This window comes from Arvicanthis niloticus, chromosome 3 (genome assembly GCF_011762505.2).
Source record: "Arvicanthis niloticus isolate mArvNil1 chromosome 3, mArvNil1.pat.X, whole genome shotgun sequence".
Classification (NCBI taxonomy): domain Eukaryota; kingdom Metazoa; phylum Chordata; class Mammalia; order Rodentia; family Muridae; genus Arvicanthis; species Arvicanthis niloticus.
Window position 1 is genome coordinate 19,948,126 of NC_047660.1, and position 24,660 is coordinate 19,972,785.

At 40.7% G+C, this 24,660-nt stretch overlaps 1 long non-coding RNA gene across 1 annotated transcript; it reads left to right on the top strand.

Moving 5' to 3' along the window:
- The first annotated feature begins 1,591 nt into the window (after positions 1–1,591).
- Positions 1,592–21,946, top strand: LOC143441570 (uncharacterized). The gene is made up of 3 exons (XR_013109130.1): positions 1,592–1,729; positions 18,754–18,864; positions 20,496–21,946. It is a non-coding gene; the product is annotated as an uncharacterized LOC143441570 (long non-coding RNA).
- Positions 21,947–24,660: the final 2,714 nt, after the last annotated feature.

A 24,660-nucleotide genomic window follows, 5' to 3' on the forward strand; every position in this document is an offset into this window, starting at 1 on the left:
TTTTGACAGCTTATGTATGAGTCCAGTGTCTCATATCTTTTATGAATTGAGAGCAGTGCCTGGGGTGATTAGCCTTCTACTGCTGGAGAGTATCTACAGGGCCGAGAGGCAGAAAGGCAGTGCAGCAGGAAAGGTCCACTGTTAACTCCTGGGTGGGTGGACAATGTTTGCTGAGGTACTGGCAGGGTCTTCTGGTCTCCTATTCAGATACAGCTTCTCTGGCTGTATCCATGTCCTTAAGTTGGCCCACAGAACAAGGACCAGATTCACACCTCCACCGCTGACTCTGAGAAGGCTTGAGAGAGAATCTCTTGCCTCTTTCTATTCTTCCTTAAGGAGGACATATATCTAATGAGACTGCAGATGGCTTTGCATCCCAGAGCAGGCTGATTCCTGACCTATGTATCCCGTGTTCTGTTGCATAGTCCTTTTCTCTGCTTGTCAAACACATGCGTAAGAAGACCATGAGTTTTCTTCTTGTATTTTCCATGAGGTAAGTACAAACCTGGGGCTGTGTCTGTAAGACCTGGACCAAGAATCCAGTGGAATAAAATTTCTCCTCTCACTCCCACCAACAGCTCATGTGGGAAGCTAACTTTGTCATTCACAAAGCAGTTGGTGAGAGTGGACCCCCAGGTAGAGGTTCAGAAAGGCAGGGAGACATGAACCATAATCACAGACTTAAATTCATTTCTCAGATCTTTTCCCCAGAGACCCCATGTTCTGGTGGGTCCACTTCCAAATAGTAAAAATGGCGGGGAAATTTTCTATTAAACTTTTATTCACTTTTTCAATCCTTGGAGGGCCCTTACTCTGTAAGTTGATAAAGTTCAAGAAATAAATAGAAAAGACAGACAAAATCCACTCCCAACTAGAAGACAACAAATGGAATAAGGGAAAACCCACACATATACTTGCACAAGTACACATGGAGGTAGGTTGGGGAGATAGCTCAGTCGGTAAAATGCATGAATGCTTGTCTTGCAGGCACGAGGACCTGAGTTATATTATCCTGAAGCCAGACAAGCTTATTTCTGAATTAGGTTTTTGGTGGGGTGAGGAAGCTCCAAATAACTTTGCTTGTCTTACCTGTTAAGGAAACCAAGAAAAGCAGTTTGTCTCTAACATCTTCACCTTTTCCCTTCTTATATTAATTTCTCATTTTTTTGGTGTGACTGACCATTAAGTGTGTGTGTGTGTGTGTGTGTGTGTGTGTGTGTGTAGTGTGAAGGGGTGAAGGGGTGCTAGCATTGGCACGAACAGACAGGATAATGTGGTAATCTTTAATTATTCCCTCAAGGTTTTTGGTGTTGAAAACTTCCTATGTTCCCAGTTACTCTTTTACAGGACCCAATTTCCTTTTGTATTTTCAGTTTTCAGAGGCTAGTACAGCTAAGAGCAAAGCCACGTGATCACAGGCTGGCTGACCTCCGCTCCTCACCATTTCCTCTCCTCTCTACCCTTTGCTCCACTTCTGGCTACTTCCTTTAGATAAGAAGCTGAATCATCCCACAGGAAGAGCAAGATGTCATGCTGTCTCATGTAGCTCCCCAGGAGCCTTGTGATGTTTCATTGTGACTATTCAGGAATATTCCTTGCTTCTCCAACCGTCTGTCCTCCTGCACAGAAGTAAAAATTTCAGTTGAGGGATTGAGTACAACCCAGACCACTTGTGGCAGAAGTCTTCATCTCTCTGGGATCTGAAGAGTTGTGCCCCAAGGCTGGCTAGGTAACTCAGTTCAGATTGCACAATGCTTTCTTTACTCGCCAAGCCTCACACTGTGGTTTTGTGGTTGAGACAGTTTACATGTCGGAAGTGGGAGATTTTTCTGTTGATGTTTTACATTTGTTTTGTGTGCTGGCTTTAGGATGGCAGGCTGAGCAAAACTGACTTTTTGCTCTACTCAGTGACAGCACGTTCTCAGCCACAGTAACTTATACTGCAGTATTAACTGTGGTGAGATGTGGGGTGGAACATTAAAAGATGGTCTCCCATCCAAGTGGGAATCTGAACCGACCCTGCTTAGCTTCTGGGATCAGGAAAGAACAAATGCATTCAGGGTGGAAAAGGGGTGTGAGGAGTTCAGAAGGGGGCGCTGATGTTATGATTTCCAATGGTTAGAAGCTCTTGCCTTTCCTTTAAGCTGAAATCTCAAGGGGGCATGAAGAAACAAGGAAGATTTTCCCTAGCTCTTCATGTCTTTGCTTCCAAAAACCGCCAAGCTGCAAAGGCTGAGGCTTAGACTGTAGATGACTCGTGCAAACTCCTCTTATATTTTATGTTGCTGTTTGCATACACCCATCAGCTGCGGTCACTCACCAAGAGAGGTGGCCACTGCATTGTTTGCTTAGAGCTGAGCCAGAGTCTTCTTGGAGCTAAAACTGGGCTTATTTTATTAGACTACCACCTTTTACTTTACATAGTCATTTGTGTTTCAGCTATAAATAACACAATTTATGCTTTAAAAATCACAATGTAACTTGAAATTATAGAAATATTCAGAAGAAAGTCATTTTCTGAAGGTTGGCCCCTCCCTTTGCCTTTATCAGATGTATGTTGGAATTAGAAACGGTTACCAACTGACTGACAGGCATCCTTAAGACTGATGATAGCATTTTCTTTTTTGAGCAATGTAGGACAGGTTAAATAAGAACACGTTTGGCATGATCTGAAGTCAGCGCTGTCTGGAACCTGGGTTTGTAGATAACTGCTTAAAGTCTAAAAATTCAAATGATCTTGGATACAGTCCCTTTTCTGTAATTTTCTTTTTGTCAAAAATCTTTACCTCACTTAAGATATTCAGAAAATAATTCCATTGTGTTAAATAATTTTTCTTTTAGGTTTGTTTGGTCTTTGTCTAGACATGTGACAGTTTAGTGTCCAGTTTCTTGAGTTGCTTGTCATAATATCCACCACAAACATTTCATTTCGCTGTATATTATAACTTTTTTATACTCTATTTTCTTTTTTTGTTTCTTCTTCTCTCATATATTACATCTCTAGCTGTTTCCCCTCCTCTCTTCCCAGTTTCCCCCCCAACTCTCTTCTCCCCCAGATCTACTCCTCCTTCATTTTCTTCCAGAAAAGTGCAGAACTTCCAGGGATATCAACCAAACATAACATAATAAGGTACAATAAGACTAAGCATATACTCTCATATCAAAGTTGGACAAGGAAACCCAGTAGAAGGAAAAGTGTTCCCAGAGCAGGAAAAAGAGTCAGAGATAGTCCCCGCCCCCACTGTTAGGAGTCCCACAAGAACACCAGGCTACTGAACTGTAACATATATGCAGAGGACCTAATTCAAAACCAAAAAGATTGTCAGTTTAGTTTCTGTGAGGCTCTCTGAGCCCTGGTTAGTTGATTCTGTGAGCATGTTCTGTGTTCTTGACCCTTCTGGTTCCTATCATCCTTAAGCCCCATGTTCTGCAGTATTCCCACACTCCCCCTAATGTTTGGCTGTGGGTCTCTGTATCTGCTCCTGTCAGTTGCTGGATGAAGCATCTCTGAAGAAGATTATGATAGGTTCAGGTGTACTAGAGTAGCAGAATATCATGAGGATTTGTTTGTTTGTTTGCTTGTCTATGTCTCTGGGCTATCCAGTCTCTGGTTTCTGACCTTCCAGAAAGTGTCAGGCATGAGTCTCATCTTAAACCAATCATTAGTTGGCCACTCTCACAAATTCTGTGCCACCCGTACCCTAGCAGACCTTGTAGACAGGACAAATTGTGGGTCAAAGGGTTTGTGACTGGGATGGTGTTTCAATTTCTCTACTGTAAATATTGCCTGGTTACAGAAGATGAGCAGATTTGGATCTGTATTTTCTATTACTAGGAGTCTTAGCTAGGGTTACCCTCATAGATTTCAGGAAGTTTTCCTTGCACTGTTTCCTCCATCAAGTGCCCCTAAATTTCAGTTCTCTTCCAGTACTGTCTCCCTCAATCAACTCTCCCCACAACCAATCCTACTTATTCCCATCCCTAACTGTTCCCATTCCACCTACAAAATGTATTCTATTTTCCCTTCCCAGGGAAATTCTTGTGTCCTGCTTTGTGCCCTCCTTGTTACTTAGCCTCTCTGGGGCTGCAGTCTGTAGCATGATAATCCTTTACTTTACAGCTAATATCCACTTATGATTGAGAACAGACCATGTTTGTCTTTCTGGGTCAGGGCTCCCTCACTCAGCATGACTGTTTCTATTTCCATCCATGTCTGCACATTTCATAATGTCATTTCTTTAAACAGCCGAGTAATACTCCACTGAGTAAATGTACCACATTTTCTTTATCCAGTCTTTGGCTGAGGAACATCTGGGTTGTTTCCAGTTTCTGGCTATTATGAATAAAACTGTTATGAACAAAGTTGAGCAAGTATACTTGTGGTAGGATGGTGAGTCTGTTGGGTATGTGCCTGGGAGTTGTATAGCTGGGTCTTGAGGCAGATAGGTTCTCAATTTTCTGAGACACTGTCATATTGATTTTCAAAGTATTTGTATAAGTTTGCACGTCTACCAGCAGCAGAGAGGAGTGTTCCCCTTTCTCCACATTCTCATCAGCAAGAGCTGTCACTTGAGTTTTTGATCTCAGCCATTCTGATGGGTATAAGATGGAAACTCAGAGTCATTTTGATGTGCATTTCCCTAATGACTAAGGATGTTGAAAGAGAAAATCTACTTTTAAAGGTTGTCCTCTGATTTCTTCATGGATGTTGTGGCATGTGCCTTATTCATAAATAAAAATGTAAAAATATTAAAGATAGGGTCATTTTGCTCCTCTATGACACCAACTTTAGTAATCAATCATCTTCATAATACAACCAACCTTAGGGCTTTAACCTAAAGAAAGAGCCAGCGTACAATCTTCTATAACATAGGGGTAGTTGTCTCGAGGTTAACATGAAAGACCTCTGCTCTCTGTGAATTTGATAAACTGGCTTTTCAGAGCCCCCACTGCCATTCTGTGTGAGTTCCTATGTGAATACAGGCACACAAAGCATAAAGCACACACAACCATTAGAATCTGGCTTATTTTAACTTCCTGATTGCTTTTGTTCATCAAAGTGCTTATTTGAAATAAGTGAGGTTAATGGTAGTCCCTCCCTCCCAACTCTGTGCTCTCCCCCAGTCTTTATTTCCAGGGCAATAAGAACTTCTTGTTCTTTGCAAACAGTTCAGCTGTGATCGGGAGCTGTAATTTGTGTTGGTAGGTTTTCTTTGTGGCTCCCAGTAAAAGACAACTGTCTGCTATAATGGCTTGTACAGCCACAAGAAAATCACTGTTTATTACTCTTAAAAGAAGATAAACTCTGCTGTTCCTTCTAGCTTGTTTTGAGCTTTCTCTAGCAAAGATTTCAAAGGGCAGAAAGGCAAACAGCTTAAGGGCAGACAACACACAGAAAGTTAGATCTGGACTTACATTCTGAATCTATCATGTACCGAGAGGCATCAGATAAATGACTTAATCTTTCAAAGTGTGTGTGTGTGTGTGGTCTTTTTTTTTTTCTGTATCACATAGTTATTTGTGAAAACAAAAATGAAACAGCCTCTGGTAAAGACTGATACTTTGATAAACTGTAACTCTAATTAATATTGTCTAAATAATATAAATTAGGATTAAGAATTCTATTTTGTATGTTATATGTGACTAAGAAAATAATTTTCAAGCCATTTATATTTATTTTTTAAAGTATTTTTTTAAACTTTCTTCTCCTTTGATTTCATCTTCTACAGCAGTTTTACCAGGTCATTGTCATTATCAACATTTATCAGTCACATGTAATTTTTGATAAACTGAAATAACATGGGGTTGGCTCTTTGGGTGTTAGTCAAACAATGCTGTGTTTGTACATTTGTTGTTTTTCTGCACTTCGGTGTCTGCTCAACATCTTTATGAAGGCTGTGGAGTCTGCTAAAGGAAAAAGACTTGGAGAGAGAGAACGAATCTAAAAACAGGCAAAGTTCCTTCTTATTATGGGAAACAGTTGTAGGGTCTAGAGACTTGAATCTTTGTCATATCCCAGACACTGTTTAGACACCACACTGTTAACCTCTTACAGTCTAGGCCTCTTCATTGCTCAGGTTAATTTTTCTAAGAGAATACTTCAATTATTTCTATTGCCTGAAAGCCTATCTATTTCTCACTGAATAAATATACTCTGTGTGTCTCTCTCTGTGTGTCTGTGTGTCTCTGTGAGTCTGTATGCTAGGGTTCTCTAGAAGAACCAAACTGATAGAATTAATCTCTGTATATTAAAAAGTGATTTATTTGATGACATAGTCTGGATAGTTCTACAGTGGCTATCTTTACACTGGATAAATTAACCTGGTGGCTGTTCTGTCCGTAAGGCTGGACCTCTCAGAAGTCCCAGGTTGGTATTGAATGCCTAGAGGATTCTTGAAAGGCTGCTGGTTTTTATACCACATTAGAATCCTGAGGAGGCTGGGTTCTGATATCAGCAATAGGAGAGGCAGGCAGCGATAGGGTAGATGAATGTTCCAGGAAGACATGAAGGCAAGCAGTCAAAAACTCCTTTTACCTGGGCAGCCACTGGAGGGTACCCACCTTAGGGCATGTCAATTAACTTGAAGAAAAAAGTCCCTTCCAGGTGTACTGAGTGGCTTGTATCTTGTTTTCTTCTACATCTAGTCAAGCTGACAACCAAGGTACACCCTCAGAGTGTGCATGGGGTAAGGGAGTGACTGATTTAAAGGGTTTATTAGTGCAATGGACTCTCACTGATTTGGAGACTGAGACGTGCCAGAACTGACCATCTAAAACCTTTGCTACAGTCTAAGTTGAGAAGTCAAAATCAGGGAGGGTGTTGGTGTAACTCCACTCTTAAACCATAGCTGAAGACACAAGAGGTTCAGGGAGCATGGCTAAACTGTCAGAAGCCCCAGAGTTGAAAAATGTGGTACTGTCTGACAGCAGAAGAATGCCCAGGACCTGGAAGGATGAGGAATGGGCTCAAGCCTTGCCTGCCATGTTGCTGATTCTCTCTGAGTCTCCTTTGTTCTTTTTGTTTGTTTGTTTTGTTTGTTTGTTTGTTTTGTTTTGTTTTTTGAGACAGGGTTTCTCTGTATAGCCTTGGCTATCCTGGAACTCAATCTGTAGACCAGGTTGGCCTCGAACTCAGAAATCCGCCTGCCTCTGCCTCCCAAGTGCTGGGATTAAAGTCGTGCGCCACCACCGCCTGGCTCCTTTGTTCTTTTATAATCTTTTCTTTGGTACCCAACCATCTTCCATGTTCTCTGGTTCAAGCTGACCCAATACCCTTCACCTCTGCTATCCCCTCCGACAGTGAATAGCAGTGTTCCCCACCGATCAGTGAGAGGCATATTGTTCATACTACTTTGCTGTCCCTCACGAGCTAATTCATTTTCCACAGTACAAATATCTTCATAGATATCCTGCCCTCCCCCTGCACAAACCTCCTAAACCAGGCCTCTTTGCTGTGTTTCCTAGATTATTCCAACAGCCTCCAGGATAGTTAATCTTATGTGTCTACTTAGCTGGGTTGCAGACTGGTTAACATTCCTGAGTGTGCATGTGATAGTACTTTCAGAAGAAGTTAGCATTTGAATCACTAGACTAGGGAAATCATTCAATCTTACCTGATACAGGTGGTTATCATCTCACTTAAATAGATGCCTGAATAGAACGAAAAGGCAGATGGGTGAATTCTCTCTCTTTGCATTAACAATGAGTGTAGATACCGATCTTTTCCTAAATGTGGACCATAGTTTTTTCAGTTTGCACACAGAAGATCATGGGAATCATCCTCAATGATACCACAAGCCAATTCCTTATAATGACTATTTATCATCTATCTATCTATCTATCTATCTATCTATCTATCCATCTTCCTTCCTTCCTTCCTTCCTTCCTTCCTTCCTTCCTTCCTTCCTTTCTTTCTTTCTTTCTTTCTTTCTTTCTTTCTTTCTTTCTTTCTTTCTTTCTTTCTGATGTTTGTCCACGTGTATTTAATTGTCATCTTTCATTGGCTCTTGCTTTTGCTTCTTGTGGAATCTTTAGCAATGCATTTCTCCTAATGGTTTTGTGGTTGTTTGATCCCTTTCCTCCATCTGTCAATATGACGATCTTTCTAAAATATCCTTTCTCCTAATTGCATCCATTCAGTATTTTCCATCTTGGCTAACAACCAAGATCTTTTCATTGCCTACTTTCTATTACAGTTGTATGTACTTTTGCTTTTCTCCTTTTCCTTGAATAGAAACTAAGATCAGGGACTATGTGTCCTCAGTTTATGTTTCCCAAAGTACATAGTAGACTAGCTCCTTCTACTGAATGCCTATTAGAAAATCGCATCAAATAGAATGAATGCTATATGCTTTCAAGTCCCAGGGCAGATATAATGATTAATTAAAGAAATATGCTGAAAAACACTGACAACAGGAAACTGGCCCATCCTCAACAACTATATCAAAAAATATCCTGGGTGATTTACACATGTGTAAGTCTGAACTTATATGACAATATCAGCCATCAATAAACTACTTAATAAAAAACCCTCATCATTGCATGGTTAGTGTTGTTGAAGTCTCAACAACAGTGGCCTGTGTTTATAGAAAAGACTCCAAAGAAGATGGCGGTGGGAGGTAGTCCACAGAGCTAGAGGCAACAAATAGGACAGCATGAGTCAATGGGGTTTAGGACTCTCTACAGACAGCTAATGAGCATTTAATGAGCCTCCCAGAGGGGTTTACTGTTCCACACTGTTATTCAAGGACCAGTTTCTTTTGGCCAAGATTATTTGGTGAATCTACAAAGCCAAGTGGCCTTTGCCATGGTTCAAGTGATTTTTTTTTTTTTTTTTTTTTTTTTTTTTTTGTCTTGTCAGTTCCTCCCTGCCTCTTACTGTTGCAGGGAATGGAGAAGAGGAAACGAAATGGGACAGACTCTAGTTTTGATCTGCTTCAAGCACTCTTTTGTGATAAAAATGGAACTCCTTGCTGCTCCTCCGAAAGACAAAAACTTTTCTGCTTAGAATCTGTGACTCATTCCACTTGGAAACAACTGCGTTCTTTCTGGTGTGGATACCCTGAATTCAAGTGCAACTGGCCAAGTTGGAGAAAGATCTTTAATCCAGTTCTGGGAAAGAGCCTCATAATTTCCCACTGGTGATGAGAAATGAGTTTTCCTCTTTGCAAGGAGTTATAAGCATAATCAACAGTAATGCTGGACCTAGCTGGGGCGTGCTGAATGCTTTGATTACTTTCCTCCCCAAATTTTTTTTTATACTTCTAAGTTTCCACATTTCTTTTTATAATAAGGACTTATTTTATTTTCAGTTTTGTCTATGTGTATGTGTGCCTGACTGTGTTTATGGGTGCCTGCAGAGGATAGAGGAGAGCATCAGATTCTCAGATTCTGGAGTCATAGGCAATTGTGAGTCCCCTGACTTGAGTGCTGGGATCTGAACTCTGAATACATGGAATCACGCTTAACCACTAGTTATCTTTCCATCTTCTCCCTTCATTTGTTTCAATTGTTTAAGAAACAATTAACTTTATGTGCTCTACCAAAACAAAACCACAAAACACAATACAACAAACCCCTCACTAAGCCTACTTAGTGCTTTCTGTATGTGCATGGGCCCTCTGCTCAAGCATGGGCAGTCTTTAAGCCACTCTACCACAGAAGAAAACGGATTCTCTCTAGTAGTCATCAATTGCAAAAGCTCCTCAGCTTGTAATTAGGGTTTTATGAATCTTTTTCTACCCATGCTGAGAGTTAAGTGATCATTATAGAAGAGGGGATAAAGATCATAAGGTCCTGAGGTATCAGATCTCTGCAGGAAAACAGCACTTGAAACCATGTGCATTCTGTTGCACACACGAACTCACTATTTCTGTGCCTGCATGCATGAGATCTATCCAGGATCATGGAAGCCAAGCATCTTGCCAGTAAGAAAGATAATCTTGTTGCAACTTTCTAGCAGCTAAACCCAGCAGTTTCCAATAATAGCACATGAGATTGTGTATAGCTGCCACATTGAGTACTTATTAATAGTCCAGGAACTAAGGGAAGCATACAATGTAAAATGTTTCATTCACTCCGGCCATGTATTTATTGTGATAGATGGACTACAACTGCTAAAAACTCAATCTATATTTTCCCAAGATATAAAGGACATTTACTTAAACACTACTTAGTGACTATGTGAAACTTTGACTAAGGAAGAAACATCCTTTACTTAGAGGAATAAGTATGTACTAGAATCTCAGTGGGTGAAGGGATGGCTGTTGCTTTAGTGAAGCTAATGGCAAAGTCCCTTGGCATCTCTTCTAGCCTTCATAAACACAAAACACGGTTTGGTGCAAGTGTTCCTAGTCTCTGTGTTCCTATAGTCTGCGTGCTCTTCAGAACTCCTTTGCACCACATTCTCATCCTGGTAATTGAGAACTCAGAAAGGAAGCAATTTTCCTTTTTTTTTTTTTTTTCTAACTGAAAACCTAGAGGCCCCTCAGTGTCCACTATGATTTAAGTTTCTATGTGGCCTAAACTAAAACACTTTTAGATGTGTGTATTTTTCTGGCTAGAAATCCCTTAAGAGTATCCATACAGCTTGGAAAATTTCAGGACAAATCCTCCTTGAGTGAAAAAATAAACAGGGATTTCTGAATCTTTCCTTCTGTTTCAGACAGACACCCCAGCTGTTTGCTTCTTGCTTCCCTCCAACAAAAAGAAAACAAGAGACTGCATTCATGCACAGCCCATAAAACTTGGTGTTTGTTTCTTGCAGGGTGTGTAGCTTCTGGTGAGCATCCTACCTGGGACCTGCTCCATATTCTGCATAAGCTCTCCCATCCTCCAGTGCTTCTCCAGCCTCACGGTGACTCTATGAGCTCAAGCCTTCCTTACTTTCCCCATTGTTTTCTAATCATTAGATTCATTTCCAGTCCTATTCATTTCCAGTGCTGATGGACCACGCTGCCAGAGTTACCTTTACAAAACACCATGTGCGGGTTTTCGGTTGCAAATCTGCTGAGAACTGGTGACAAGCCTCTCGACTTCTTAAAGCCACGAGAGGCTTGTCACTTTCTTGGTTTGAGGGTTGGGAGTTCAATTTAATGGCCTACCCTCTTCCTTTATTGATTTTTTGTGAATTAGGCATATAAACAAATGAGACCAAAATGCAATACCTAACTGTGCTGAGAACTCTGCAGTTTGGGGCTTGGCAAGGGGGTGTTGGGGTGAGAGGCTAGGGTGTGGCCATTGCATCCTTTCCCCAAGCTTGCCAGAGGTTATGAAGAGCCACTGAGAGAAATACTGGGCTTCCTTTCCTTTTGTTTCAGCGCCCCCCCCCCCCCCCGAGTCAATTGGATATGACCACAGGACTTGAGAGATTTCTTTAAAACTTAGGGAGCAGCCTATTTGATTTTGTAAATGTGGCAAGCTGGTCTCGCAGGACAGTGTGGCCTTGGAACCCAATTTGGTTTGAGAGTTTCCTTCCCTCGTTTCTTGTTTTTGGGCTACTGAGCTGGGATGCTGAGGTAGAGGCGCATCCCTATCCATGTTTCTTTGAACCAGGAAGAATTTGCCTTCACAGGTGGGGAATCGATGGCAAGAAGGCTGTGACGACAACCTAGGAAATCAGTAACCCCACATCAGTGCATTGTCTATCTTCAAGCTGAAGAATGATGCCTGTGGTATGGTAACATTTCCTAGAGGAAGAATTAATCTCTTTCATTTGATACTGTGTGTCCTGGGCCTTCTGACCTCAGAGAGACAGATTGAAGAAGAACTCCTGAGAGAGTTAATGAAGGCTGGAAAACATGGTCAACTCAGTTGGACTTTGTCACCTGAGTTTCCCAGACACAAAGTTGAGTGCCATAAAGCAAAAATAGACCCAGCCATTCTGTTACTAAAGAAACACCACTGACCTCCCTCTTAAGAAAACAGTACTTTCCTTCAGTCTCTGTTCCACACTTTATCTCCATATTTCCACCTGTGAGTATTTTGTTCTCCCTTCTAAGAAGCACTGAAGCATCCACATGTTGGTCTCTCTTCTTGAGCTTCATATGGTCTGTGAATTGTATCTTGGGTATCTGAACTTTTGGGCTAATATCCACTTATCAGTGAGTGCATACCATGTGTGTTCTTTTGTGATTGGGTTAGGATGATATTTTCAAGTTCCATCCATTTGCCTGCAGCCATTTTCATGAAGATTTTCAGGAAGTCATTGTTTTTAATAGCTGAGTAATACTCCATTGTGTAAATGTACCACATTTTCTGTATCCATTCCTTTGTTGAGGGACATCTGGGTTGTTTCCAGTTTCTGGCTATTATAAATAAGGGTTTGAGGAGGTTCGATGCCCCATTGTAGGGGAATGCTAGGGTGGGAAGGCAGGAGTAAGTGGGTGGGTGGGGGAGTACCCTCATAGAGGTAGGATGGGATAGGGGGTTCCATTTTGGAAGGGGGATAACATTTGAAGTGTAAATAAAGAAAATATCCAATAAAAGAAAAACATACAGAAAAAGAGAAGACACAGCACAATTACCTAGCACTCTATCAGTTCTCAGTCTAATCCACAGCCTTAAGTATGCTCATTCCAATACCCCACTTTTATGTATTGGTTTCTTTATTATGTTAGGCTGTTTGGGTTACAAGTAGGAGAAAGCCAGCTAGAAATATTGAAGTCCCAGCAATGTCTCTGGCCCCACATGTCTTCATCTGGGGTGTAAATCGCTTTATGATAAGGATATTTTTCTCTGTATTTTGTTTCTTCTTATGGATGGTCTTTAGCGTCAAATAACTTTATAGTAGGTGCTACAACTTGAAAGCATAACCCTTCTTTTCCAAGTGGTCTTATATGAAACATGGTGGAGAAAGTATGATTAGCTCAGTCTGAAGGGGAATCAAGATTCCTTGGACAAATCCAGTAACCAGGGATGGACACTCAGAGCAGCTAGATTCAGGGTATGTGTCATAGTTTACTCCATGGGGCACATAGTAGGAAAGGTGGAGGGAGATCCCTTGATAAGTACATTTGAAGGGGTTTGGAGTTCCTTGAAGGAAGGATACTGGACAGAGATGAAGTCTGTGTCTACTATACAAGCTGACTGCCTCATACTGTAGCTCTGTATTTATCTTTCTCATTTGGCTCAACATTGGACTCAAAGATATCACACACCGAAAAAGATCGAATGCTATTGCTTTTACAAAAATAGAAGGAGGTGATGCGATCTAGATTTTATTCCATTAAATGGGGAGGAAAACTAGTTCCCGGCCTTGCAGCCCAGTGGACTTGTGGCATTTGCTGTAAGTACCATAGCCAGCTGCGTCATCCATCACTTTGAGAAAGGATACTGGCAGAGCTCTTGCTCTGCTTCTCTTGGCACCTCCCTACTGAAACCTGAGGCTCGGTGTGAGCTGGGACCTTGGAAGCCTGCAGAGACATGGCTCTGGCTAAGCCCCTTTCCCTGTTCAATGGATGGGTTTTTCTTTTTTCTTTTTTCTTTTTTTTTTTTTTTTTTTTATAATGCTCACTTTTCCCAGCTCATGGGAGTGTCTCCATTAGGATGGAGTCAAGTGTACTGCCATCAAACTGGTGGATATCCCAAATTATGTTTTTATTATGTGTCCCAAAATGAGTACCTTAGAAATAATTTCAGCTTTATAGAGACGTTATGTGAACAGAACAAACATACCATATCCTCTTCCACCCAGCTTTTCTTTCAACAGTTGTGCTGAACTGTCAAAACTAAAGAAATGATATTACCATTAACTAGAACTTATCCAGCTTTCAGCAGTTCTCTGACAATTAATATATTTCCTTTGAGAATACCATATTGGCATTAACTAAGTTCTTTTGATTTAATCACAGAGTTAATTTTGTGATGCTAAGAGACAGCTACTATAACTGATTACCCAAATGGTGTATATTTATCATCCTTCCTTGTAAGCATATTCCATGCAATGTAAAATTTTAGCACGAATTAGGGAAGCTGGAGACTATTACCCCTTTGAGACCCTCTTGTATAACAAGAGGTTCTGTTTATTCTTTGAATCCTGACCTGCTTCAAGAGAAGTTCCCATCACTTGCTGGACTGGAAGGTGACATGAAATGAAGAGGAAATAGGCCAAAAAGACTAGCCAACTTCCTTCTCAACTTCCAGCTGATGCAAATCCACATAGAAATCCAGCCAAGCTCAGTTAAACCTGTGCTAGAGCAGAAGGGCTACCCAGGTGCACAGTTGACTTGTGGCCAAAGTAAATGTTTATTATTGTAACTCACTGAGGGTTTGCTATTACTTTAATATTACAATATTCTGGATAGCCATGTGACTGGGTCAGGATAGGATCTAGGGTTTCTCATTTAGCAGCACGGTTTATACCACCGTTACCAACAAGTTCATCTAAATTTGTTAAATTTTCAGAGATTTGCTTTAGCGATCAGAGTTGTAAGTGGCTTCAGTGAATGTTTCTGAACTCTTTCCGTGTCAATGGATTTGAATAGAAAACCTATACATGTAATACTGTTTAGAATGTTTACACGATATTATGGGCATGTATGTGTGTGCTTGCATGAATAAATGTGTACAACACATATGCAGGTGCCTGTGAAGGTCAGAAGAGATCATTGGGTGGCCTGGAAGTGGAGTACAGGTATTTGTGAAACACCAAGTGGGTGCTGGGATTGAATTGAGGTTTTCTGCAAGAGAGGTAAGTTCTCTTAACTGCAGAGCCAACTCTCTAGATCTGCACATAATAGTATAATATGAGGTAGTACTGGAGAGTTTGCCTACTCTTTGATGTGACTGGTTTGTGCATATTGCCACCACAATAAGCCCCAAATGCCTTTTCCTCTAATACTAAGGACATGGATATATATTACTCTATATCTCTGTTATTGTTTCCAACTAAACTATCTCTGGTGTCAGAGTTCCCTGCCAAGTATTGCAGGCACAAGTCTGGAATTTAAACTTGATGTCTTCAGCCATTTTACAGATAAAATATATTTTTGTTTGTTTGTTTTTAATTCCCTGGGTAGGCAATGTCATTAATAAGTAGTTTTCAAACAGTAGGATGCTGCTTTAGGGGGTAGAATCAGTTGGAAGAGGGAACTCACACAACCAGTAAAAATTTATTACTCAGTATTGCATTGGTTCTTGGAACTGAGTGCCAATTCCCCTGAAGAAGGCCCTAGCTTTTCTTAAAGGACCCAACTTTACCCTTTGCCCTTTCCTTTCTCTTAGATACCTTCTGTTTCTTTCAGTGAGGTGACAATTTCCCCAAGATTGTGAGGATATGAATGGCTGTCCTAAAGTTTTGCTATTGTCCTGCCACAGCGTGTCTCACCTGCCAGTCAGTATCTTGTGAAGGCAAGAGAGTGGCTGCAGGTAAGATGTCTGCCGTCTACCATGGCCAGACCATATTTAATGTCTATCTTTGCCTTGGAAAGCATAGAAGCAAGAGGATAGTTTTCAATGTAGTCTTAGAAAAGCACTGTTTCCCTGAATGCATATTCTGCAGACACAAGAGATGAGATGGCTTAAACTATGAAGTCATCTGATTTATAATTAAACAGATTTTCCTGTAGGTCATATCTTGCTTGACCAGAAGCATTCAGGGTAGTATGGCCTTACACTAGTGGGTCAGACTTTAAATGGCAAAATCTATAATCTCTTCCTCCCTATTATTTATTATAGCAATGTCTCCACTTTAAATAAAGAATTTAGTAATAGCAATACCTAGCAGGACTGAAACGTAAGCAAGTAAGTTGCTAAGATCTCAAATGCCCATTTACTCTATCATATCATCAAAAACATCACAAAGCTGGGATTTGTCACTTACAGTTGAATGGTAAGAACCCTACACAGTGCTCCAGCATCTTCCCACAGACAAGACCAACACTTTGTGGGGTCTCTGTCTTTTAGCTGCCTTTTACAGCTATGGCTTCTTGCATGTCTCTTAGCCTTGTCTCCACACTCCATATAATTCCACTGCTTCTAATTCCTAAAATTCGTGATGGCATGATTCGCTGTCCTAAAGAGGTTTAAACACTGGATAAGTCACAGCACCTGGAAAATTGTATTCTACCCCTGTATCACCTCATTCCTGAGACCTACTTGTCCCCACAAGATAGTTGTTATAGCAACCATGAGTTGGTTTCAGCCAAAGAACATAACAAAGGGTAAGGCTAAGGTCTTTTTATAATTCCATCTTTGTAGATGTTTTTAAACAAGCTGAAGATGATGAGTTTTCTCTTAGGCTGCAGTTCTCTGTTGCCTACCTTCTCCACCTGATGTAGAAGACTTCTTCTGTGGTTCTTTGGGATTCTTTGGTTCAAATCCTCATCACTATAAGTTTAAAGGCCTGTACAGGAATGCTAGTACTTGGTTCTGGAAACTCTGAAGGATTGTGGTATAGCCCTCCCATGCCACATCCTCACTGATGTCGCCACACAACGTTTAAGGGTATAACTGTGCCTTTCATAAACTAAAACAAGTTAGGGAGCTAGACTGTCCCTGAGCCTTGTCATTCTGTGAACTTAAGCAGGCCTAATTATCCCTTTTATTATTTCTTTCCATCTTTCCTTATATAATCATATCTTACAGCTAAAAAAAAATTAAAAGACATTGAAATATTTCAAAACTACAAATGTATTAAAAGGAATAAATATTTAAAAAATCCCTTCTATGCCCAGAAGAAGTATAGTGTAGTATAGTATAGTATAATGCCTGTTCTCATAAGATTCTGTCTTTAATAACATGCACATTATGATCACCAGGGTATGTGTACACAAGTTCAAAGGTCAAATAATTCAAGAAAACTCATGATGGATAGAGGCTTCCACTTTTATAGTTTATATAAGTCTGTTCTAGTTTGTAGGGACTACTTTTCTATTTGGTTGTGAGCATTGGTCCCTGATCTTAAACTATGTGTTCATCTTGGCCTCTTTTCACTAAAACTAAAGCTCTCTATTTTAGTGTCATTCCCTCTTGCTGTGATGAAGTATGCCAACAAGAGCAACCAGAAGGATAAAGGGCTTACTTCGATGACAGCTTCAAGTCCATCATTGTGGGGAGATCAAAGTGGCAGGAACTTAAAGCACCCAGTACTTTATATCAATTGTTGAGACAGAGGGATAGACAAATGTACTCCTGTTAAGGCTCAGCTCACTCCCCCCATTTTTTTTTTTTGACTAAAGGAGATAATCCCTTACATATATTCCCAAAGGAAACCTACGCAATCCTTTACTGGAAAGTATTAGGGTGATGTGCCAATTTTGCTAATTCTCCCAAGAATGTTACATAGCTCGTGCTGGCTTAGAAATTTATATCATAAGTTGATGAATGATATGCAATGGATGTCTTATAGCATCGGGCTACATCTCCTCCAGACCACTAGATGAGAAGGGTTGGAATCCTTTTGACTGATTTCTTCATAAATGAATCTCTGGTCACCTGCTGCAGCGGGGGAAGGGTACTTGCCTGGGTGTGTTAGACAGAAAAGTTAAACAGTCTGACTTACTACAGGAATTCAGATACTTCTGCTTGCCCAGCTTGCTAAGACACTGGCGTCTCTAGTGCCTGGGTTACTCTGGGGTTTTACAGAAAGAAACAGCTCATTTCATAGTCACCTTCTTGCCTCCACAATTGGTCCAGTGTTCTCTGCTCCTTACTGTCTGCCTTCCAAGCACATGGTAATGTCTTTTTCACTATTGTATCCTTGTGCATTCTTGTGGCCTTTGTACTGGTTACACATCTAATTGCTGCCACAGAATATCTGGCTAAAAAACATTAAGAAAGGAAGATAGGATTTAATTTGGCTTACAGTTCTAAAGAATGCAGCCCACCGTGGCAAGAAAGGTGGTGGGTAGCTGTATTGTATTCACAGTCTGCAACAGGCAGCGATGAACACTTGTGCCCAGCCTGCTTTCTCCCGTTTCTTGTAGTCACAGCTCCTGCCTCACACTGGCCTGGTTGTTCATTTCATCAATACAGACTCTCTCAAGACTACTTCTGAACCCCCTGGACTCCATCGCAGCATCTTTTAATTTGTATTCACTCTGTAACCCATACATTTTTGCATTAAGTATGCATGTAGATATATAGAGATGTTTACTGGCTGTTATGTAAAAATTAGTATCAGGAATTAAGACTGGAATAGAAGAGCCTACATTCTTCCCAGCTTAGGCTCCCAAGGTAGGTGGGTCATATGTCAAAATGTGGTCACTGAAACCACTAAGCCTTGTGGAAACAAACAAACAAACATGTTCATCCAGCTTTCTGCATAGTGCTCCCACGGCAGCCCTGATGAGTTTATTTCTGAACTTTTTAATTTATAAATATAATATATTTCCATAGAACTTTATGCATTTTGTATGAAAATATCATCTATGGAGCTTTCTATATGTCATTTACTATGACGTCTGAAGACATAGAATTTGGGATGGTTTATGAATATGTTTTAGCATGTTCTGCTATACAATTGGGGTTTTTCAGGTGTCTTGTCTTGCTCTAAAATAATCACATATTAAATTATTTTGATCGAAAAAGGCACTGGAGATAGAGCTTAGAACTTCCAAACACTGTGATTTCTCCCATGTGTAGTTTAGTAGTTCTTACAAGCTCGAGAGCAACCATTAAATCCAATCTTAATTGGCCTTGCTGACATCTGATTATATCCGGTGTTTGTTCAAGAGAATTAATTTTTCTTTTTAACCACTTTCATCCCTTTAACACAAATTGTATCCTTTTAATCACCGTTTTCCTCATTAACAGATAAGCATAGCAGGAAGTGGTATAAAGGGACAGTGCTGGGTGACAGGCTTCACACTTCTGTGAACTTGATCCTGGCTGAATGCAACAACAGGATGCACACTTACATCTCAGGTAACTGAACCTGAATAACACCAGCCCACATGGCAGAATGGTCAAAGTCCACAAGGCCTCAAATCTACACTAAGAACTATAAGCAATGAAGGAATGCAGACAATGGGAGAAATTGTCTTCCTGGGGGATGAGAATATAACAAATGGCTTCCCAAAACTGATGTCAACCCTGAAACACACATTATACACACTGAGCAAGTTTGGGAATAAATGTGCATATGTAAATATATGCATGTGTACATGTAACAACAATTGATGAAGAAAGAGGCCATGAATTTGAAAAAGAGCAATGAGAGGGTATGTGAGAGGCTTTGGAGAGAGGAAAAGGTAGAAAGAAATGATGCAATTATATTATCATCTCAAAAATAAAATAAAACATGGTATACACTCACTGATAAGTGGCTATTAGCCCCAAAGCTCACAATATCTAAGACAAAACGCATAAACCACATGAAACTCAAGAAGAAGAAGGAAGACCAAAGTGTGGGTGCTTTGGTCCTTTTTAGAAGAAGTATCAAAATAGTCAACCAGAGCTCCCAGAGTTTAAACCTCTAACCTGAGAACACAAAGGAAGAGACTCCTGGCTCCACCTGTATAGGTAATTGAGGGTGGCCTTGTCAGGTATCAGTGGAAGTGGAGGGCCATGGTCCCCGAAAGTTTAGATTCCCAAGTGTTGGGGAATTCGAGAGCAGGGAGGTGGGATTGGGAGGATGGTGGGAGCACACCCTCATAAAAATAGGAGGAGGAGGTATGGTATAAGGGGCTTTGGGGGAGAATGGGAGAGGAGATAACATTGAAAGGTAAATACATAAAAAGGTAAATCCAATATATAAAAAAGTAGATAATGGGTCTGGCAAAAAAAAAAGATAGTTTACTTATTTTAAATTATTTTCAAAGGTTTCCAGGAGATGCTAATTGGCTAAGATCTTATTTTAAGCTCTCACAAAAGAATTTAAGTCTCTGTTTAATATTCTCCAGAGAGATGCAAATCCTAATTTCCCTCAACAATTAATTGACAAAAGAGGAGTAATTTTACAAAAAGTAGAAACTATCATTAATCAATATATTATATAGATTGATTAGTTGTTGGATGTTTTATAACAGTTCTTTGATAAAAGAGATTATTAATAAAGATTTATATTTCTTTAAATAGTGTCTTCATGACTCTCTGAGGGTGGAAGGAGCGACTGTTGGTGCTTCTGCCCTAATTTTACAAGAACTCTGAAAAATTGGCTTTAAAAACCAAAGAGGGGAAACTGTACCATCAGAATGAGTCTCCCAGAAATACTCTCCATCATGCCTTGTTCACTTTTAACTTTCTAAAACTGAAAGCTTATGGCAAATCTGCTGCTGACTGCCTCTGGCATCACTGAGACCAATAAAAACTATGCCACAGCTATGTGGAAGGACCCTCTTGAATGGAATGGCCTGGACCCAGTTCTCATATGGGGCCAAGGATTGATATGCCTGTTTGATACCACAGAAGGCACAGCTAAATGGCCTCCAAAAAGATTAATGAAATAAATAGATACCACCACAAAGCCAGGCCCAATTATAAATAAGATGATTAACAATTGACATCCAGAGAAGAGAAATGTCCCTGAGAATTTCCTTCTTTTTTTTTTCCCCCAGGTAAAAATGAATCACCTGTGATGTCTGCTGTTAGAAGTTCTAATGCTGATGCTGGCCTCCAGACTTACACTACTCAGACCTTCGATGGGCCATTAACAAGGACATCAAACAGCTAGAGATTGACATCACTAATCTGAAGAAATCCCTTGTTTCACTGTCTGAAGTGATCTCCAAAAATTGCAAAGGACTTTGTTGGACTTGATTTACTCTTTTACAATAGAAAAGACTGTGTACAGCTCTAGACTGTGTACAGCCCTTAAAAAAGAATGTTGCCTCTACATAGACAAGACAGGGATGGTTAAGAAGAGCATGAAAAAGGTCAGAGACTGCCTTGAGAAAAAACAGAGAGAGAAAGAGAAAGATGAGAGCTGGTACAAGAATTGGTTTTCAACCTCTCCATGGTTGCCAACCCTATTTCCTTCCATCTTGAGACTATTAATTGGGTTATTTTTGCTTACTTCTTTTGGGTCCTGGCCCTGGTCCTGGCTGACTAACTTTGTGAAACAACAGATAGATAATTTGGTAGCAAAACCTATTCAGATACATTATCATAAGTTAGCTATGGAGGACCACAAGACTCAAGATGAGGTTGTTACTCTATCCAGGGTGTTCCCAAAACCCATCTCCACCCAACCTAAAAGAGGGAACTTCCACCACTAGACCAAGCAGAGAGGGGCCACCCAGAACCCCCTCTAACTGGAGATCTGAATTCTTGCTTAGGCTGCGAGGCTAAGCACTGCAAGGGAATATAAATAAAAGTTAAAAATATCTTTATAGGTTCCCTGAAAGACAAGCCTGACTGAATAGGGGTTGATGTCAAAAGTATCCCCTCTCCAGGAAAAAGACATCAGGATGGGTATGGCCCTCATGCCTCACTGGACAACGACAGGAGGACCGGAGCCATTACAAGGTCCCCTTTAATTACTGGAGGTCAGGCCTCTATCCCCACCTTGGCAAGATTAGAATCACCATGGCCCTTCTATACTTGGAGAAGGAAGGATATGTCAGGGGCAGCCCTGCTTACACACTGAAGGCCTAAAATCAGCCATAGGCCTAAAATCAGCAATAGGCCTGACATACATGCCAGCTAACACAAAGTCTTGGGTTTCTGTGGAAAAACACTGAAACAGATGGGTATAAGCTATTGTAAGCAGGCAGCTTCTGTGGAAATTTACCAGCTTGAGTAGTCATAGACCTTGTAAATAGGCAGCCTTGGCGGATAGTACCAACTTAGATAAGGACAAGTGAATCATAGGCAGAGTCATAGTGACCTGTCCCCTGAACCTTCATCCAGCCGATACCCTGTTCTGAAAGATATCTGTACTCCCCCTGAACACCTATGCTCCTGTGTCACCCCCTTCTCCACATCCTGCCTTTTTGTGTTTATAACCCCTGTGTGAAAAAGTAAAAATTACGATTTGATTAAAAAAATAATAATAAAATAAAAGTAGAGAAAATCACCTTTCAGCAACTGTTTTGCAATTTGCTCACTTCTTTTTTTGCAGATATGTGAATCCTTTTCATGATGTACAAATCGTGTGCATTCCTTTCCCCTAAGTATAATTTCCATACTATTTTTTATTTTTTCTTGCTGAAGAAGTATGGTAGAAATGAGTTCTTATCTATTTACATATTTCTGTAAGATTTTTCCCTCTTTGAACTACAATTCTAGGTTATAGAGTGGGTACCCTTCACACACTGATAAATAAGGCCAAGTTGCCTTTGAAAAGGGCTGATGAAGTCACACTTGCTCTCTGGTTAGATCAGCATGTCTGCATTCTCATTTACTCTCCAAGATGATTCTTATTCCTTCCTTCTTCCGTGTGCCTGTTGGGTGCACAGAGTATTGTCTCCATTCCATCTTGTGTATTTTCAGTGAGGTGGCTTTGCTCTTTGCTCTTATTTCTTGTGCTCCTGTGCAGATACCTTTCTTCTCCTTCCTGATAAAGAGTTGAGAAGTGAATAGTTCAGCCCCAAAGTTTTCAACAAGTCCAAATGCTTGCTCATCAAAAGGCTCTTGGTTATATCAATGGTTCTTGATTAACCAAAGATTATATCAGTGACCTGAATAGCTCACTTATCTCCAGCATCTACTGTTTCTGCCACTCTGTATATCCCGGACATATGTGTCATATCAGGGCTCAATGGCTGTCTCCCTTGTGCCTTTTTCCTATAGGGGTCTCTGAGAACACTTTGATCTCTCAGTAGCAATCACTTCCAGCACTAGGGAAAATGATCTGCCTATCTTTGCATTTTTTTTCCCCCCCAGCATTGGGAAATGTGTGTGTTCCTTACATTATTATGCTCTCTAGGGATAAACTACAAAGGGTTTCAGTCACTTAAATTAGAGTGGAGAAGTGAGTGGAGCATCTTTTATCAATTTCAAAAAGTCTCAGCCTCACCTCTTACTTCAGCCTCTGTTACAATTACTTCCACATAGCGTCAGTGAATTTGTGTGGGGGTGGAGAGGGTAAAAGTCAACCTTTCTGTTTCAGGGTTTTCTGAATATGAGGCATAGAATTCTACATGACACTGTTGAAAATGATCCCTGCACTTGAGGAAGAGTTAAATCTTGGAGGTCATTTTGACTAACAGGATGGCACTCTCAGATAACTTTATTTACCTTTGTTCCCCTACTTACATAATTATTACATGCATTTACAAGACTATAATGAGGTTATGAAGGAGCAAATTACTGAAAGCAGTTTTCAGTATCTCAGTGAGAAGCTGAATAAGGGCTTCTCAATAATGGCTGTGTCCTAGTCCCTGACATCTGAATGTTTGTGATATAACAAAAGGAATTTTTAAAGTTGTAAATTTATAGACTTTGAGGTGCATAGATTTTTCTTGGTTCTCTCCATGGGAGTCAATATACTTACAAGAGTATTTATATGAGGAAGGCAAAATAGAAATTATACCAGATGAGAGGGTGGAAGAAAGTTGTTGAGACATGTGGGAAAGGGATCATGAGCTAAGGAATCCTGGCTTCTAGAATTAAAGCAAACAAGCAAAAGGATTCAAGACTTAGGCTCTTGAAGAAACCATCCCTACCGAGATGCTGGTTTTTAGACTTGTGAATGAAAATATTTGCATTATTTTAAGTTTAATATTGTTTATTATAATGGGGTACAGCACTAATAGGAAACTAATACAGCATCCACATTTCCTTTGCCTCACTCCTGTTTCTTAAGATCACATTTCCAAATTAAATACTCATTCCCTTCTCTTGGAGACTCCTATTGGAAAATTTGCAGACTAAGCTAGGAGGTAATTGGGCTTTTACTAAAATATTTTAGGTTGGATTTTTTTCTGTGGACCAAATATCAGAGACATGATATGGTTCATCTTGGAGTCTCTCATCTTCTATAAAGAAAAGCAAAACTCTACTTGCAGATATTTGAATAACTCCTGTGACCATTGGAAGAGGGTGTAGGGGGCAAGCCAGAGTACTTTCCATCTCAGATAGTTGAATGGGTTGTCCTCAGCAGTGATGGGAGAAGGGGAGGTTAGACATTTTCCCCCCATATGGCTGAGGTGGCATGTAGGTTGTTGGGCAGCTGGGAATGCAGGAGATTCCTCCAGGTTGGAAGTTATGGTTCCTCACGGCGCAGCCCCAATGACATGAGAAAGTCCATGGGTTTTTACAGACTTTAATGTCATGGTGGATGGTGGATAGATCTGGATGCAACCCCCCCCCCCCCAGCCTCAAACCCAGGGCAGACCTGAGTTAAATAGGGAGGGAGGGGTGGGGAGGGGGTGGGGAAGAATGCTTAATTGGCTCCACCCTCTGGCCTTCAGGTACCTCATTAGTATGTAAATCTCTCTAGGGCCTGAGGCCTGTTCCTCACGACTGTTGACCACAGACCTCTCTGTGGGAGTGGTTGTTGGAGGGCTGAAGCTAAATGAAAAGAACCAGGGCCTGGGAACAGAGCTGAACTCCTGCCATCCAGTTAAGGTTCCGGGGTTCCAAGCTCATGCTCGACCAAGCACCCAACTGCTTCTCACAGCCCACCGCCCCACAGTGGCAGGTAACAAAGAAGCAAACACCTAGGTATTTTACCTCATCTCTTTTTAGATCACATGGCAACTCCTACAGCACCTATGAAGCCCCACTAGGAAGCTTCACTTTGATCTCTAACTTTCTTGTGGCTCTAGTTCTCTGGAT